The sequence below is a fragment of the Mustela nigripes genome, chromosome 1, assembly GCF_022355385.1.
Source record: "Mustela nigripes isolate SB6536 chromosome 1, MUSNIG.SB6536, whole genome shotgun sequence".
In the NCBI taxonomy this organism is placed as follows: Eukaryota; Metazoa; Chordata; class Mammalia; order Carnivora; family Mustelidae; genus Mustela; species Mustela nigripes.
Window position 1 is genome coordinate 132015306 of NC_081557.1, and position 20663 is coordinate 132035968.

Here is a 20663-nt window from a genome sequence, read left to right on the forward strand (position 1 = left end):
GAAGAAGGTATTTCCTTCCTAAGGCTGTTTATTAAGTATTTAAAAATAAGATTGATTTTGAAAGGTACGTTCATTTCTTTTTCGCTTAGCTGAATACTGCTACTTTTTCACACTAGTTAAATTAGACTTAAAATTAGATTTTAAAAGCAAAAACAATTCTCTGCCTTTAACAACACTACTTAAAATGCAAATTACATTGCAGATGAAAAGAATTGAAATTTTTGTAGCTTAAAACTGACTGGAATTCCAGAGTCAATATCATATAAATAGGTGTCCATCTGGCCAACCTCATGATTGCCAAATTTCTTCTTCCAATTGTTTGTTTAACAAGAGTTTAAAGAGCTCCCTCTTGTGGCCTAAAAAGCCATTGGCAATCCAGAGTTTGGTCAACTTACCTGTCATTTTATTCTCTACACATTCACTTAATAAATTATGTATTGTCTATCTGCTACAGTAGAGGAGGAGGAGCACATAAACGGGGCTGGGATGGATGTTGTTGCCTTCGGATGTGATTTATGAGAATGTAGCCAGCTTTAAAATTTCAAACTGGAACTCTGGCTCAGTGCACATGCTGCCTCTAACCTAAGGGTTGTATTTCTCCAAAATGAAAGGTTGGCCTTTGGCCAGTGCAGCTCATTAAGTGAATGGTTACCTACACTGACTGGTTGAGTTGCAAGGTGCTCAGAAATCCTGATACCAAATTTACCTATTTTCAGCTGAAAAGCTTCAGATCAAAAAGTGTAAATGAGAAGTCCCCCTGAATTAGTTTTCTGGTAAACTTTGTCATAGTCCCTAAAACTTCGTATTAACCAGCTGTTCATTCCCAAAATAGCTGGGAGCTGTCATTATGTACCAGGCACTGTGCACTAACAGACACCACAGGAAACAGAACAGACATGCCCCCGTAATGCCCACAGCCTAATAGGAAGAGAAGCATTAAGCAATCACACTGTGATATGTCAGAGGCAGCAGTTACTGTCTGAAAATAACAGGGAGACTTAATGGAAGCAGGTACATCAGGGAAGGCGGCTCTCTGAGAGATGACTGAGTAGGAATTTGCCACATTAAGGGAGGGTGGGAAACTATCTCAAGTAGAAAAAATAACATACATTTAAAAAAAAAAAAAAAGAAGCATATGCCAAACTCAAGAACAGGAAGGTGCCTGACTCTCTAGGAACTGGAAAGCACATAACGAACGGGGCTGGAAAAAGTGGCAGGAGAGAGTAGAGGGGCAGTGTTAGGCAGAAGCCAGTCACGCAGGAGGGACTGCAGACTATGTGTGGGTTTTAAGCAGTATCCTCACTGGGCTATGCACTGGGAATCCATGAAATATTTCAAGTTCGTGACTAACACACTACAATCTGCTTTATTTATTTGGGGTTTTGGGGTTCCGCTGGCTGCATGTATATACAGGATTAGAGGAAAGCAAGGGTGAGAGTGAGGATATTCCTCAAAATACAAGAGCAGCTGTCAAGCAAGTACTGCTGGCTGGAGCCTGGGTGGCATCTAAGGAGATAGCAGGAGGGAGCAAGATTTTAGGAATATATTGGAAGATTACATAAACAGGATTTAGTGATGAAATAAGATTTGGGGTAAGGAAGGTTTAAAGATGACCCCTGACATGGAAAAGACAGTGAATGATCTATACCTCTATGCAAAATCTAGATGCATCTCACAAATTATGCTGACTTGAAGAACCAGACGAACAGCCAAACAGAAGAAAACCTGCCTGCAGCTTCCACTGCTTCCTCTCTATGGGGACCTATCTTGTGTTGTCTTACAACCCAAAGGTTGTCTGTCTTCCAAAGTCCCACTAAGAGAAACCAACATGGAAAAATCAAAGCCTAAGGTTTGACTAGTAAGAGACAACCAACCAATGAAGACATTTCTGTTTAACACCCTGGATATTCGTGAAACTGCTTAAGCCCTCAGCAGGACACAAATGGGACATACCTTTTTTTAGCATTACTTTTAATGTAATATAATCTGTACATTCTGGTCTACAGATTAAGGGAAGTGAAAAAAAGAGAATTTGTAAGTTTTTCTGTAAAGATGGAAACGCTTAGTGTCAGCATATGATAAAAGACCCTCTATGCCAAATGAAACCATGAGAAATATTACTTCAAATTTCCTGCTTATTTTAGCCCCATTGTATCACAAATTTTTCAGTTGCTGGTATTGAAATCAAAATAGATTTTTCTGGCCCCAAAGCAGAAAGCTTCTAGTCAGGAAAACAAATGCCAGCCTTTTAAATTATCTGAGAGCTAGAATTAGTTCGACTAAGTAGCCTAAATCTTTCAGCTGAAGAAAACGTATTTGAATGTGGGAGATCATCTCAGGACATTATCTGAGAATTTCCCATAGAAGTAGCTGACAAGAAGTAGGGGGAAAAAAATTTCCAGTTGAAACAGGAAAGAAAATATGAAGAGAACAAAGAGTTGAGCATGAGTTTTGGTGGCTTAGTTTGGTAATTCATCTCAAAGGCAGATGGGAGGACAAGTGTTTAAGCAAAATTGTTTTACTGTTCTGACAGGTCCCACACTGAAGCAGAAATCTTTACCACCTCAATTATATAAAAGAGAAAAATTATGTTTATTGGGACAGGAAAGAAATATTCTTCCATCTGCTTTAGATGAGGTATTAAGTTGACCTTTTTTGGATTGGGGTACATTTGTCTCATTCTTCACACTGGTCTTCAAGAAAAGGAAAAAAAAAAGAAGAAGAAGAAAGAAAGAAAGAAAACAAACCAAGACTATAAATCCTCAAAGTTAGAAGATAGAAAGATTTCAGAAACCAGAGAACTATCCATATCAAAACCCTCTTTTACTTATAACATTGAACATTGTAAGCGTGAATCTCTTGTGCACTTGCTGGTTTTAAGCAGAATCCCAGGAAAGCAGATCTGAGGTGAAATGGACACAGTGAGGAGCCTGCCTAATGTCCCTCTGCACTGCAACTCCCCTGCCCTCAGCTGCTGGGAATGCCGGGCTGCTCAGGGCTCTCCTTTGAGTCCCTCTCTGCAGATTATTCTCAGCTGAGAAAAGCCAGCTCACTCAAGGTCATGCTCTCTTCCTGCAGCGGCCTGTACCCAGGAATTGGTCAAGGTGGCATATAAAAGTCCAATTCCTACCTGAAATTTAGAAAAATTCAAGAAGGCTTTGGTTTCAGTGCTCCCCATGGGGTCAACTGAGACCTTCACCAAGATTCCATTACAGTTCAACTTCTTCCTTGGCACAGTCCTGCTACCTTTCCTTCTCATCTACAGCTTGAGATCAATTTTCTACCTGCTGAATTCAGAGGCTTCCCATGGAACTGGGATTACTGCAACATTGGAATTACTAAACTGGTATTTTTATTTATTTGTTTGTTGAGGGAGGGATGGGAGATTCTTAAGCCTAACTCCTAATCATCTTTCATCTTTCTTTACTTCAGAGAATTTGAAGGATTGGAATTATAGGAAGTTCCATTTAGGGATGCATTCAGAATCAAGTTCATTTAATTACAAACCAAGGCAATTCTCAGTCTATAAATTAATTTCTACAAAAACAAGGGATTTAGTCTTGAGATACTGCCCTCCCTCCTGAAATTCTCTCTTCCTCTGGCCACCAAGACATGAAATTTTCTGTCTCACCTCCTACATCTCTATGACCAGTCAATTTCATGTGATTTTTATTCTCATTTATTAATGAATAGTAAATTAACGAAAGGATACAGAAATCAGTGAAAACATATGAATTGTGATACACAACTATTAAAATGTCTCCTTTGTCAATATTTCCATAGTGGTAAAAATATAATAATATCTGAGTAAAGCATTCACTTAGTTATTAACAACTATATATTGAATACCTCCTATATACCATAGATGGTTTAGAGTTTGGGAAAGAAAAATGAGTAAGAGATATCCCTGCCCTTAAGAAACTTAACAACTAGTTCAGAGTCTCAACCCCAACCAGCTCAACACCTCTTTTTTAAAACAAATATTTTGTTATGCCACCATTATGATTCTGATATAAAATTCATAGGTCATTTACCTACAAACTAAAAAAAATACATATAATGTCTTAATTGTAACATAAATTATAAAATATCATTCTAATTTATTTTACAATTGTAAAATATAAACAAAAGAAAGCAAGTTGTAATTTTAGTTTGGTATGTAGCTGCTACAAAAATAATTGGATGCTCTGCCTTACTTAGTGGCACCCTCCAATCATCGTGACAGCCAAAACTTCCCCAAAATTTCTAAAGTGCTACCAGGAATGGTCCTGTCTTCATCAAAAACTACTAGTTTAATCATTTAAGAGAAAAGAAAGAAATCATTTCTATGTATTTGAAAGATGGCATCTAATTTTAATATTTAAAAATAATGCATGGAGCTTATGCATCTTTATTCTAAATAGAATAAGATTAGGCAGGATCTACATTTTCAAATAACACCTTGTTATGGGCTGACTGTGTCCCCGAAAAATTTAAATGTTGAAGCCCCTGTACCTCAGAATGTGACTGTATTTGGAGTTTGTGCCTTATTTAAAGCAGTGATTCAGTTAAAGTGAGGTCATTATGGTTGGCCCTAATCCAAAATAACTAGTGTCCTTGTGAAAAGAGAAGATCAGGACACAGAAAACACAGGCAGAAGGACAACCATGTAAGGAATTAGTGCAAAGGCAGCCACGTGCAAGCCAAGGAGGGAGGCTTCAGGAGAAACTAACCATGTGGACACCTGATCGTGGCCTTCCAGCCTCCAGAACTGTGAGAAAATACATTTCTGTTGTTTAAGCCACTCAGTCTGTGGCATTTTGTTGTGGCAACCCAAACAAACTAATACACACCACTAGAGGGGAGTTGAGATAAGAGATATTCCTGCCCTTTAAGCCTAGATCTCCTATGCAGAAGTGGCAAAATTCCAAAGAAAAAAGAAGGAAAAGGATTGAGAAGGAGCTCTTGCAGGGGAGCCAAGGAGGAGGAGGGATGAATAGCTTTTGTGTTTAAGGAACTGCATCGCCTGCTCATTTAATTTATCACTGTATTCAACATTTGGAAAGAAAGACCTAATCCTCATAGAGAAGTCTATTAACAATAATTTCTGTGTCAAAGCAGTAAAAAGAGAGCTATTGTGAGCAAAAATCCAATTCTCAATTGCATTTTCAAAATGTAATGTATGTAAAAATACACAAGGGAAATTACAGAAGTAAATGTCTAATGTTTGCATGGTTAGCAAAAGTTTGCTCCAATAAAATGAGGACAAAATGAGATACACTTATCGTATAAATTAATAAGGATCCATCTGTAAAGGCTTGTTTCTCATTTCTGCATTCTGTTCTACCACATGTTCATTTTATGCGTTAGTGTGATGCTATTCAGACCAGTGGACTGCCATTGCATTCTGTGTATTTCCACCATCACTGCGGATTCACAACAGAGCCGAGTTTAACAATGAAAAGATTTCTTTCTTACAATGAATTTTCCTATAAGTCCTCACTCCTTGTTTCAGTGTTATTAACATGAAGGCATTGTATTCCCTAGTGTGTAAAAAGTCCGTTATCAACCACACACCAAAGGAAGGTGTGGAGAATTCTGTAAGAGAAGTAGAGAGAACTAATCCCTTCTTACAGTGGACATAACATAGGAGCAAGAATACTATAAATGCTGTGTGAACTGAAAGAAGAAAATGTTTGCTTCACTGTACTTTTTCTTCACTGCACTATTTTTTTTACAGAAGCAATTAAATATTTATTAAGCCTTTATTATGTTCTAGACTCTGCTAAATACCGCAAAAATAATTATGATATGTAAAAGGACCATTGCCCCCAACAAATTATCATCTATCTGTAAAAGACAACACTAGAGTATAAGAAGCAATTGTTTAGAGAGCAATTAAGTGCTAAATTCTAAGATACGGATCACAGATCTTCCCTGACTGGGATAGCAAAGGTGGAGATCAATCCTCAACCACCAACAGCCAGATCATTCATTCAACAAGGAACACATGACAGAAGCCCACAAATGTTCATGCTTAGCCCATCTTCATGTTTACCCAGCATTGAGATGAAACCTGGTGAAACTACATCACCAGCAAGCACAGAGGCATCAATCATTGCTCCTATGTTATCTCGGCTTTGCTAACAATATTTGTATCAGCATTTTCAATGACTTTATTAATTGAGTAATATTAAATATGGAGGGCAAGGATGGTTGAGGCAGCATCCACAAGAAAGAATCCTAAACCTGAGTGAAGGCAGTTTTAAAATATCCTCTTAGCTTGGCTTCTGGTTCCCACAGATGGAACCAATAATATATTAAAAACCCAGACAGTTAGAGAACAACCCTGTGGTCTGGGAAACAAGTAAAGGTAAGATAGCAAGAGATCACATTTGCTAGAAAAAAAACAATGCTATTTTCATATGACATTTCCCATGAACCATTAAAAAGTGGGGGGAGGGGGTGCCTGGGTGGCTCAGTTGGTTGAGCATTTGATTCTTGATTTTGGCTCAAGTCATGATCACATATATCATGAGACTGAGCCCCATACTGGGCTCCCCACTCAGTGGAGAGTCTCCTTGAGATTCTCTCTCTCCCTCTTCCCCTCCCTTTGCTTGCACTCTCTCTTTAAAATAAATAAATAAATCTAAAACAGAAAGGAGACAAGTTTTAATCACTTAAAAAAAAATGAGTACGATAGCAAGAAAGGAAGAAGTCTCCAAGAGACGCTTGCTGAGTGTAAGTGAATTTCATTTCTTTTATAGTGTAATCTGAGTTTTCCAAGACCTTGCCAGCTTTTGCATACTGATGGGTCACATCTAGCTATAGTTCAGGTTAAACTGCTTTGTATCCTTACCTTAATAATCCAGGACTTCAGCTGCCTGGAAAGTTCCCTTAAGTATCTCTGAGAGCCCTACAGCATGGCTTCTGTGTGCACAAATAGCAGCCCTCACTAGCCCAAGCTGCCTTCCCAGCAGCAGCATTGATGCTGGTCCCTCTGTGAAAGCTCTACTGGCTCCCGACGATGACATTCCCAGAGAGAGGAAATCCTGGGGGTTCTAAAGCCTAGGGCTATCACTGCACCAAAAATCATGTTATGTTCCTCAAGGCAGAGAGTTCTTCTTCCCTCGCTGAGGTTCACTTTTTGAAGTGGGAATAAGCACAGCGCTGACAGTGTCCCTGGGTCTCACAGAGTCCCTCCTGCAGCCCGTCTCCTCACCTGGCTCAGAGAGGTGTCTACTGAAGAGGGCGGAAGAAACAGAATATTAGCTGGCGCTTCCAAAGCACGTAAGTGTCATGCACTGCTTGAAGTTGTTTACACAGCTTACCTCAAAACACTCCTGTGAGGCACTTTCAACTAACATCCCCATTCTACAAATAAAGTATAGGAGATCATGCTCCTTGTTTAAGATTGTCACCAGCCACTAAGTGCTAGAACTGGTACCTGACCCCAGGCCTTCTGTCTGTAGAATCTGTGCTCTGAAATGCTACTGCCTGACGAACAACAAGCTGTCCTTGGCATTCCTATCTTTCCCTCACTACAGATAGCACTCTCCTCCAGCCAAATCCCCAGTGAGAATAAAATCCTTAGGTGCTGGCTCAAGCTGAGACCCATGCCGCACTATTATTTTCCAAAGTTTATTTTTCCCATTGCAATTCAAAAACAGTTCTCTCAAGCCCCATGTATCATGCATTTGGCCACTGACATTAATAGCCTGAGCTGCTATTTCCTAGCTGCTCTTCTGGCATTGCTAAGTTACCAGAGAAGGACAGAAAAATCTGGAATAGGGGCCACTACCCAGAAATTACAAACTCTATCAAGGCTCTAAAGTGGGAAATAATAGGAGGCAGTGGGGTAACAGAGAGGCAACAATAAGGTACAAATAAAAAGGAAGTTAGAGGGATAACAAAATACATAACCTCAACTTAGTTTCTACCTTTGGCCACTAAACCACTGGTTACTGTGATGCTACAATCAAACCTTGTTTCTGTAATCAGAACTCAAATCCCTAGGCATTAAAGGAAACAACTTTACCTAGTTCCTATCTTTGCCTACCTAGTTCCCCAAAACATATCTTTTCCTCCCCAAGCCCATCCCAATAAACAGTTAAGTCAGAGTTTACAATTTCACATGTGATAATTTGTGAGTCTCAAATGGATCTCAGGTGCAGCTAATATAAATGATAAAATCTCAAGGGCTTGCCATCTAGAGGTGTAACCTGTAAATAAACTGGTTTTAATAGCAATTCATTCTGTGACAGACAGGGTGTGAGGACTTTTCTGAAAGCATCCCACAGAATAAAAGAGCCTGTGTTTGCACAGAATACCATGGCAACTGAAAATTACATTGCAATGGTACCATCTTTTTTAAAACAATCTAATCGGGGCGCCTGGGTGGCTCAGTGGGTTAAGCCTCTGCTTTCGGCTCAGGTCATGATCCCAGAGTCCTGGGATGAAGCCCCACATCGGGCTCTCTGCTCAGCAGGGAGCCTGCTTCCCTTCCTCTTTCTGCCTGCCTCTCTGCCTACTTGTGATCTCTGTCAAATAAATAAATAAAATCTTTAAAAACACACACACACACACACAATCTAATCAAGATTTGGGAGAATCAAAACTTTCCTGAGATTCTAGTAAATTGAAGTGCTTGCTCCTGGCTTGTGCTGTAGGGCCCAAGAAGAAAGGGCTGGGCAACGTCTCAGGGTAGTGGCTGCAGGAGGAGATGAGAAAGACCTATCCCTTACTGTTGAGTAGAGAGAGAAAAGTAAAAGATAAAGATCTGTGTAACTATCCCATATCCTCTGCAGCAATCAAGGCCATTGGGCGGAATTCAGTCGATGGTCACGCAGCAGCATTTCTCTCTTCCTGCAAGGAGCAGGTCATCCTTTCATTACCTCTGCTTCCCTCTGATGGCTTTTATTCCCTTCCTTGCAAACACTTCTACCTCTAGCTGCTGTTCTACAAAGCACGCTTGACACGAAGGCCACCCCTTGAAACCACTACATTAGTAGTGGGACTCCTGGTATGAAATTAGAAAACAACTTTGTTTTCCCACTTGATCATTCGAATCTACTCTTTGGGGAGAGCTCTTCCCCTTACATTTGGATAAAAACTCTTATAGTCACTTTCAAATTACAAAAGGTGTTCCAGCAATGTCGAGTCATTAAAAATTATTCTTAATTTAGTGATGAATATATCCATGCTGGTGTAATAAGTTAAAATTTCAATTTTCATTAAAAGATAAGATCTTGCATCTTGGCTAAGGCCTGCCATGGAAAGTAGGGCTTGTGCTTCTCTCTCCTTTCTGGCCTCCCACTACCACACCTGAGCACCCACTTACTTGGGTGTCTCTGGGTCCCCAGGAGCTGAATTCTCTAAAGATCCTTTCAACTCCTCCAACACTTTTATGCTTCCATGCAAGTGATGGATGAAGAGCTGCAAAACTGGTTTTTGACCACCTAAATCATGATTCACTCAAACAATTCATTAGGATATCTGTTTGGCTTTTTGGTTTAATTATAATTCATGGGATGTCTGCTATTTGCAGAGCATGGTGCTAAAGATATTACATAAGACATACTTCCTGCCATTCAGAAATTTTCTGTCTAGTTCAGATGAGAAAACATGTACACAAATAAATAGACCACAAGGTTGTGTATACCATGACCCTATGGTCATGAGAACAGTAAATGCTACCGGAAATTAGCAAAGGAAACTATCTTTTCCCACATGGATTATCAGAGAAGACGTTAGGAGGAAGTGGAATGTGAATTTGAAACTTGAAGTTCATATAATGATAATAGCTCAATATGGTGTTTTATACACATATTACTAATTAAACCCTACAAAAACCTTACAAAATAGGTACTATTATTTTCTGCAGTTACATATGAGAAAACTAAAGCCTAGTAATTTCAAGTAATTTGTCCAAGTTCACACAGCTGGGAAATGAAGATCAGGGATTCAAATCAACATTGTCTACTTCAGAACCTTGAGGAGAACTTTCCAAAACGGGAGGTGGAGGTGGAGAATAACATAGATAAGGGAACAAAGTTACAAAGGGTAAATGGTGGTCAAAGTATGGGTTAATATGACATCCCATTCTGACAGGAGGGTATACTCTCAGTAGGAGATCCTAGAAGACAACAGAAGTATTAGATGGAGTAGTGGACTCAGTTACCTCCAAATCTGAGTACTCTATAAGAAGCAGCTCTAACAGAAGAGCATGTCTGGCAGCTACTTGTCCCCTTTGTGTTCTCCCACCTCCCTAGTGCTAACCACATGACAAGTTTGTCTTGAGTTCAAGCCTATGTTTATTTTACTAATTCCTTTATTATGGCAGCAGGATTTGATCTGACGACTCCTATATAAGGAGGTTTCTTTTTATTTTCTTTTTGAGAGAGACACAGAGAGCAGGGGGTAGAGCAAAGGTAGAGGGAGGGAGAGAAACCCAAGCAGACTCCCCACCAAGCACAGAGCCCATCACAGGGCTTGATCCCACAACGCTGAGATCATGATCTGAGCTAAAACTGAGTCCAACACTCAACTGACTAAGTCATCCACGTGCCCCATAGAAGGAGGGTTTCTATTTGCACAGTCCTCTATTCAGACATCTGAGTAGCTCCTCCTCATTGCTCTTCTCTTCCACAACGTGGATAATTTTAAAAAGTCAATCAAAAGGCTTCAGTATGGCCAGCCACTTTGGTTTAATTCTGTGTGTTCAGAGGGTGAGAGTGTGACCAGGGAGACATGCAAGAGAAGGGAAAGAATGGTTTATAAAACCATACTAGGAACCAAATTGTGGGGTACCTAGAGGATAGATCCGTCAAAACTAAGAAAAATTGGCTTACGTGCTCAGGGAAAGACAATGGATTATGATTTTCCATGAATTCTTAGGAAGTGTGATATAAAGCACCATTTAGCCACAAAAACATCCTTTTATTTTTTTCTAAGAGTATATTATCTATTGTTATGTTTAGTGATTTACAGAATGATATCCTTGCAAGATCTAGTGATTTTCTTCAAAATACAACAATTCATTGTGCTGCTCCTTCATCTCTCCTACATGACCATGACCATTTCTCCCCTTAGACCTAATATCTCTGCTCATGTACTTTCAATCCTCAAACATAGTCTGATACATCACTGAGATTTTGCTTTTACTAGACCCCCTAGGTACTACTTCCCCCCCCCCCCCAAATAAAAAGAAGCAAGTGAAATGGTAAAGTGCAGCCATTAACAGCTGCAGGAGAATGAGTTAGAACTTCAAAACTTGGGGGACACCTAGGTGGCTTAGTTGGTTAACTATCTGCCTTTGGCTCGGGTCATGATCTCGGGGTCCTGGGATCAAGCCCCACTTTGGATTCTCTGCTCAGCGGGGAGTCTGCTTCTCCCTCTCCCTATGCTGCTCCCTCTGCTGCTCTCCCTGCTTGAGCTGTCTCACTTGCTCTCTCTGTCAAATAAATAAATAAAATCTTAAAAAAAAAAATAACTTCAAATCTTGGAATGTCCAGATTGTTGTTGGGTCTGGCCCTATATTGAAACTCCTAGAGGGGTTGCTGTGTCTTTTCCTGTGAATGAGGTACAGGAGGAAATCTCAGAAACATCAGGCATAGAACACTTTATATTTCCCATGTGGTTTTCACCATTTCTCTAGGTATGGCCTCAGATTTGGGGTTCTCTTTTCATGACTTTTTTCTTTTTTCTTTTTTCTTTCTTTCTTTCTTTTTTTTTTTTTTTTGGATATAATAACTTTGAATCCTTGGTTTTAGTCCCTAAAGAAAAGCAGGAAATACACATGAAATGCCTCTCTCTCGGTGATTCAGAGGTTCTGGGAAGTTCTGTAGTAAGGAATTACATTCAATTTTGTTTCACCTGGAAGTTCTCATACTCTTCTTCTTGAAATAGCTATTATCATCCTGTAGACACATGTTAGGAAGCACTGTTATAGATGAAAATAGAGACATGCAGCATCTGGCCTGTCAGACTGGATTATAATAAAAGTCTGTTGGGTTGACAGGAAGAAAAATGGTGGATAATGCATAACTGCAAGTATTTTTCATGCATTAGATATCTATAAATTGCATATGCTTAATATGAATTGTTGCTGTGAATTTTAAATGCCCAAGATGAAAATAAAATAAATAAATCAGAGCTTATCATTTCAAGTCTCATTTTTATGCTATTTTCCATGGAAATATACCCTCATTTTCCAGAAATTCCCCTGGAATTTTTTAGTGAACATTCTAAATGTACCTGGGCTACGTACCCTGGTTCTTCACCTTTATAAATAGGTCTGACCCATCCAAAACTGCAGAAATACAATTATGTGCCAGGAAGATAAAGCTGCAGATTGTTTCCCCCCAGAAACTGCAATAGAGCCCTCCTGTGGCTAATTTAATCCAAGAAATTTTCCCTGATCTAAGCAGAAAAGCATATAAAGAAGCAGTTTCCTTGTAGCTATAGCCATGACAATGTGCTTTGAGTCTAAGAGCCCTAGGAATAAACAGCTCAATAACAAATATATATTTCCTTAGAAAGAGAAAATAAAACCTAAGGATAGAAGGAACAGAGTTTACCTCTTTATTTTTGCAGACAACATCTTAAGTCATTTTCATCAATTTTGTGGCTTAGTTTACCAAAGCAAGGTCTGGAATTTAGGAATTATTGAGGCATTGAGAAAATATAGATGTGTTAAAAAAGGAAAACCACCTATTTCCATGACTCAAATTTCTCAAAAGTTGATTAAGAACAGAATTTTCTGTTTATCCAGAAATAATTTATCTGGCAGATGCTATAGATTGAATGTTGGTGTCCCCATAAAATTCACATGTTGAAAACCTACCATGTAGCGTGATGGTGGTATTAGCGGTGGGATCTTTGGAAGGTGATTAGGAATGAGCACCCTTATAAAAGAGGCCTAAGAAAACTCCCTTGCCTCTTCTCCCATGTGAGATTATTATGAGAGATGGTTATCAGTGAAGAAGCGGATTCTCACCAGGCTTCAAATCAATCAATGATTTTGGACTTCCCAGCCTCCAGAAATTAATTTATGTTGTTTATAAGCCATCCGCTCTGTGGTATTTTATTATAGCAGCTGAAATGGATTAAGACGGAAATTGGCAACAAGAGTGGAAGGCTGCTTGACAAACACACACACACACACACACACACTGAGGAAGCAGCTTTGGAACTGAGAAATGGGTAGAAGCTGGAGGAATTTTGAGGAGTGTCCTAGAAAAAGCCTGTACTGCCACGAACAGACCATTAAGAGTGATTCTGGTTAAGAGCCCAGAAAGAAAAGAAAAGAACTATAAAGAAAGCCACAGTCTTCTAAGAGAGTATCTACATAACCGTGCAAAAAATATTGGTAAAAATATGGACAAGAAAAGCCATTCTGATGAGATCACAGATGGAAATGAGGAACATATTAGATAGTGCAGCAAAGGCCATCCTTGTTTTAAAGTGGCAAAGGACTTGGCTGTATTGTGCTCATGTATTTTGTAAAAAGTAGAACTTGCAAGTGATAAAACTGGGTATTTGGCTAAGGAAGTATCTAAACAAAGTATAAAAGGAATGGCCTGATTCCTCATGACAGCTTCATTGTAAAATGTGAGCAAGAAATAACTTAAAGATGAAATTATGAATTAAAAGCAAAGCAGGACTTAAAGATTTAGAAAATTATCAGCCCATCTATATTGGAAAAACACATAAGGTCTGGCCAAATTTGATAAGGAGATTAATATGGATCAGCTATCTCAACCGAAGCCAGGAGCTATTCTTCAAGACAACGGGGAGAAGAGTCAGCCATCTAAACACAAGCCCTATCGGAAAACACCTATAGGGTTCCCTCCTTTATGTCTCCCTTACTCCTAACACTACTACCACACTCACAACACTGACACCAGGTATATGGGGGATTTCCGCTACCACGCAGTTCTCCAGACACCAGCTGGGTGTCCTACAATTTAACTCAATTCTGAAACTACCTGGAAATAGCACCCAATTCCACAGATGAAAGACTCATGGCCACAAGACTGTTCCCACCCCACCTTAGATGCCAATCGCAAGTCCCCATTGTCACCCTTGCTTCTGACCAACCAGCTATAAATCTGATATTCCCATAATCCCCTCCTTAGGTTCAATAAATCTGACAGAACATCTCACAGAACTCAGGGAAACACTTATTTACCATCTACCAGTTTATTAAAGGGTATGATAAAAGATACAGATGAACAGTCAGATAAAAAGATGCATCGGTTGAGTCTGGGAGGGTCCTGAGTGCAGAAGCTTCTGTCCCTGTGGAGCTGGGATGTGTCACCCTCCCAGTGTGTAAGTGCGTGCTCACCAACCTGGAAGCTCTCAGAATCCCCTACTATTAGAATTTTGTGGCGTTCTCCTTACATAATGTCAAAAAGAAAAAAATCACAGATCCAAAATGGCATCAGTTAGGCCAAGTCACCAAACCAGAGCTCAGTACCTAATCTACCTGCAGTTTCAACCTCCCCCAGAAACCTAAATCTTAACTGGTTAGTCAGGATTTTTCTGATAAGCACCAACAAAGTAATCTGCCACCCGGGTCCTGTCTATCCCCTTCCCACCCCCAGCAAAGGAAGATAAAGTAATCTGCATAAGACACCCTGCCCTTACCCCTAAGGGAAAATGGCCCTGCCTGGACAACCCTTTCTTTTCTTTTAATAACTTTCTTGCCCCACCCTCCTTCCTATAAAAACCTTCCTGTTCTGCTCAACTCCTCAGAGTTTCTCTCTACTTGCTAGAAAGGATTCTACCCTGGTTCATGAGTCACTTAATAAAGCCAATTAGCACTTCAATTCGGGCTTCAAATTTACTGCGTTGAATTTCTGTTCTTTTAACACTAGGCATGATCAGTTATTAAGTCCATTTCCAGCTCTCTCCTCCTCTTTGGAAGATGAGGGTAGGGCTGAAAGTTCTAAGCTTCTCGTCACAGCTTAGTTGTTCTAGTGACCAGGTCATATCCAGGGGCCCACCTAGAATTATCTCATTAGAACAAAAGATGCTTCTGGTGATCTTATCACTTAGGAATTTACAAGTGTTTTAGGAACCCATTTAGGACCCAGGGTCAAAGACCTAACATTTATTTTTCTGTTCCTCTGTTATCTGTTTTTTTCTGTTATCTTTTGTTATTCTGAGAGTATAAGCCCAATTTCGAAAACAATGGAAAATGGATTCAAAGGTATAGAGATCATCAGAGCTGCCCTTCCTGGACAGGCCCAGAGTGCAAGGGGGCAGAACAATTTCAAAGGAGAGGCCATCTTAAATCATAGGTTCTGCTTCCCCCACTGCAACATTCCATTCCTTTGCCACCCCAGGCTGGGCTCTAGCAGGCCCTGGTGAAGCATATGCTGTACCCAGCAAAGCTGTGGGGTCATGGCTGTCTGCTCCTAGATTTCTAAGGATGCTTCCAAGAGCCTCAGAATCCAGGCAGAGTACCCCAATGGGAGTGGGGCCACCATAGAGAGCCCCAACTAGGGCAATGCCCTGCAGAACCACGAAGATGATACTACCTTCATTACCCCAGACCGATAGTAGAGTGACTACTGTCCAATTCCCATTAGGAGAGTCAACTGATGGGAGCCACAACATAAGCTGTATCCAGCAAACCCATGGGTGCAGGGTCACCCAGAACTTTGGGGACCCAAACTCCACGCAGCAAAGGTGAAATCCCCACTCCAATGTTTCTGAAAGGCAGGACCTCTACCCCAAAGAGCCTAATGGACAGAATATCGAGTCAAAACTTATTCTCAAACCTTAAAGTATAACAATTTCCTTGTTTCAGTTCAGACTTAACTCAAGCCCTTTCTTTCCTATTTCTTTCTTTTTTTTTTTTTTTTTGGAATGTGAATGTTTATTCTGTTCCTGGCCTGTAATTGTATTTTGGAAGCACATAATATGTCTGATTTCACAGGTTCAAAGCTAGAGAGGAAGTTGCATCAGGATGAATCATATCTTGAGTGTCACCAATATCTGATTTAGATGATATTTAGATGAGACTTTGGATTTAGATTTTTGGAGTTGATGACATGTGAGAAGGACATAAATTGGTGGGGTTGGTTAGGGAGAAAGGGGCAAGGGCAAAATTTTGTTATAACAACCTAAAACGACTAAGACAGCAGGCCTCAGTTTATTAAGATAAAACTCAAAACCAGAAAGTAATCACAGAAAAAAAAAAATGTTCTAAACTTGACATATTTACTGGAGCTCCCTTGTTGAGGACCAAAGAAGGCTTCTTATACCTTGCCTGTTGATGAGTATTTGAAGATCTACTCTTACATCAGTAGCACACCTGCAATGACCTACTTCTCACCTCATTTTTCACACAGCTCAGTCTTGGCTAACTTTCTATGATGTTTTCTTAGCTCTCTTGTCTCAAAGCTTCCAAGTACCACTCTGATAAACAGTGTATTACTGGTATTACAGGTTCATTCCTGTCTATAGAACTCTCTTCTCATAAACTGCCCTCATGGACAACAGCTACCCTCTCCAACTCCAATGTAACCTGTATAAAAGTGCATAAACTGAATATTTATGAAAGCTCACTTCCCTCCTGAAGAAAGAGCTCCTGGTAAGTCTACTTGGGGTGAACTGCCACTGATTCCAGGTAGGGTGGTATACAGTGTCTAAATCATTCTTGGGATCATGTGGATACGTTGAGAAACTTACAAAGACCAATTCACAGTGTCTCACACAGAAGTGACCCCACAATGAATATTTGCTAAATGATTGGCCAGCTGGATAGATGGGTAGACAAAAATGTGATAGGTATTAGACATCAATTCTATTCTTAATTTTTAAGTAAAACATTATGAATGTTCATTATGACATATATATGGCTTCTGCAGTTAAAAAATCAAAAAGGAGAGCTTGGTGATTTATATATCTGATAATCTCTTATGTAGATACCTATTTGGAGAGGACAATGCTAGCTACCATAACAAATTAATGCCAACATTTCAGTGGGTCAATATAATAAAAGTTTATTTCTTGCTTATGGAGCAGTCCAATCAATTCAGTTGTCCCTATCGGATGGTTTTCCTCCATGTGGTGAATGGGAGAAACAGGTTTCTTCTACAATGTGACTTTGTTTCTCCCCTGGGGCTTTAGAGCCCTCTTTATCCCGCTAGCAAAGGAGGAAGAAAAAATGGAGAAGGCACACATGCTTCTTGAGAAAACCTGACCTGGACGTGACAGACATCTCTTCTATTCACATTCCATCAGCAATAGTGAACATCTGGCCACATCCAGGTGCTGGGTGGGCTGAGAAAGCAAGTCCCTGGCTGGACTTGTGCCTCCTACCTCTGACAGATTAATGGAAGGGAAAGGCGGGCACCCAGTATTGGTGACTATCTAGCTAACTCTGGTCAACATCAAAAGAAATACAGAACTATCAGCAAAAATTATTTTTAATGAGAATACCCAATGCTATTTTCAAAAGAGCACTCTCAAATACTGCTTCTAACTGATAAAACATGTTTTGTTCCAATTTCAAACCGCTTTTTTGGGAAAGCAATTTGGCAATGTGCAACAGCACTAAGTTTTTCCTGTCTTCATATACAGAGATAATTCAAAGAATCTATATTAAGATAATATTCCATGATATTTTTAAAGTTTTATGTGTATTAAGATGTTGACATAGACTTATTTATTGTAATGAAAAATGAGGAAAAATAGTGAAAACATACACCTAAGGGAATAGTAACATTATCAAACTTTGTCCAATGGCACATATGTGTAGCCATTGAAATTTTTATGAATCATTTTAACAGTGTTTGTTAGAAAGCTTAATTTTAAAAAAAAAAAAAAATTTATTTTTGTGAGAGAGCAGAGGAAGAGGCAGAGGGAGAAGCAGACTTCCCGTTGGGCAGGGAGCCTGATGCAGGACTAGATCCCAGGACCCTGAGATTATGACCTGAGCCGAAAGCAGATGCTTAACCAACTGTGTCACCCAGGCATCCAAAAAGCTTAATTTTTTAAAGCAAGTTAAAGAATTGTATGTACAGTATATCTTATGTTATGTAAAAATATAAGAAACGTCAAAATGTAAAAAATGTAAGTTATGTAAAAAATATAAGAAACATAGAAAACACTGACTATACTAAACATTTGTTGAGTTTGCTCCTAGGTGGTAGGATATCATAATTAGTTATCTTTTTATTTTTTCATACTACTCAGAGTCTCTAAAATTAATGTATAACTTTATATTCAGAAGAAAATTAACAGGAGGGTAAGGAGAAGAGCCTTATACAAGACAAATATTGTTGGCAGAATGTGATTGGATCCTTCTAGTAACTGCTCCATTCCTGTTTCTTTCTTCTTTTTAAAAATATTTTATTTATTTATTTGACACAGAGAGAGACAGAGACAGACAGAGAGAGAGAACAAGTAGGGGGAGCAGCAGAGGAAAAGGGAGAAGTAGGCTCTCCACTGTGCAGGATGCCCAATGCAGGGCTCGATCCCAGAACTCTGAGGTCATGACCAGAGCCAAAGGCAGACGCTTAACTGACTGAGTCACTCAGGCGCCCCTCCATTCCTGTTTCTTAGCTGTTTTCCCCATTCCTGATCTTGGCCACTGTAACATCAACTAGTAAACTTGTATCAACTGATCTTTCTCTTCCCAACAATGCCCTTTGTTATTGTATCATTGACTATGTTAGATCTGATCAACTCAGTGATATTCAAAGAATAAAATGATTAGAGCACTTCTTTTAAGGAGATTGGTCTGGAGCAGTGTGACCGGAAGACTGAAGTATGATAATGCCTTACATAATGTTTATACCTCTTATATGAATAACAGGAATGCTTGACTGCATGATGTCTACAGCACTCTTCAATAGACTATGAACTTCTGGAGCAAGGCATCATCTCCATTGGTCCAGTGCCCAACATAGTTCTGATACATAATTGATACTTAATAAATGTTTCAAATGAATAAATGACTAAAAGATGGAAAGAAGGAGGAGTAGCTATTTAATGATGGTGATTGCTATTCACTAATGCAGATCAGCCACTCAATTAATATTTATTGAGCAAATATCAAATGCCAGTTTGTGCTACGAACTAGATTCCAAGAAATTGTGGTAGAAAAAATTTGACTGAGGGGCGCCTGTGTGGCTCAGTCGGTTAATGCCTCTGCCTTCTTCTCAGGTCATGATCCCAGGGTCCTGGGATGGAGCCTGCATCGGGCTCTCTGCTCAGCGGGGAGCCTGCTTCCCCACCCCTCTCTGCCTACTTGTGATCCTGTCTGTCAAATACATAAATAAAATCTTTAAAAAAAAAAAAGAAAAAATTGGACTGGTGAATCAGCTGGACTTTATACCCAGAGTAAATGTGAAGATTTGGGATGCTTTGAAGTTTTAAGATGTATCTGGATCATCCACCTAGGGCTGACTAAGGGCTACATATTCCCAGGGCTACTGATCTGGATCAAGCATGGGTGAGCAGACCAGAGTTTCGTTACTGATTAGTGGGGTAGTTTGCCATGGTCAAGTGGTTACAGAGAGGATAAGCATGTGGTGTCAAAGGTTAATGAGACAGCTCATCTGCAGCCCATCAGTGTAGCAACTACCGGATGCTTGATGTATGTAGCAACTACCGAATGCCTGATGCTTCTACTGCCTTTTAATCTGGCAATTTGGAAGTCACCTGGATCTCCCTAATTGGTTCCCAATGATCAACAGTTCCCAAAAGGAGTCCTTTTGATAGGATAGGCTGGGTATCTAAATGTCCTATGGGGTCTGAGCCTTCTCAAAGCTAATGTTATTCTCTGGGGGTGGGTAATGACCTTAGTCACAAGGATTCATCTCATTCTTGATTGCCAGGATGAATGGTTTCCACCATTCAAAGCCTTACGAATTGACTTGCCTAAGGATGAAATTCTACATATGGGCCACTTTATGTGGCTATCATGCCTTAAATTCTGCTTTAGTGCCAAGTATGGCTGTATCCCAAGACCTGGAATGCCTAAGTAGCATCCTGTCTTGTCTTTAATTTGAAGCAACTCTACAAGCCTACAACCTAAATAGTAGTATATCCAGCAACTTTAAGCTCTAAAAGAGTTATGTATTCATCACTACTATCGCTACAGTGTGTGTGTGTTTTCTCAATCTGTATTATAGTTAGAATCCTTTTTTAGCATTTTATTTGGCTTTAGAACCTTACACTATGCCATCTTAACATTTATTTTACTTGTCACGCTATAGTTCTCATAGCTCGTACCTGAATTCTCATTCTTTAGAATTCTACAGAGCCATGTCCATGTACCTTTGAAATGCCAATTGAATATTACCCCCACCTTAAAAGACCACCAGAGACGTGAGTCAAAGCCAATCAGCAAGGGTCGTAACGCCGAGAGGTCCAGAGCTGGGTTGGTGCAGGGTTTTTTATAGACAGGTACAAACAAGTTTCGGGTAGGGCTGAGCTTATTGATTGATAGTTTGAACAGGCATACTTGGCATCAGTGGATTGAGTCAGGGGAACCCGCGTGAAAGCAGACAAAGCAATCTTACAGAAGCAGAACTGGCCAGTTAGCCCACGCATGCGGAAAAAAAAGCACTACCAGGATATTGAAGGCCTGGTTACTTATCAAGTAAAGACAATTGGGAGTCTCCTGGTGGAATGTTACATTCCTGCTATCAAGCATCCTTGTT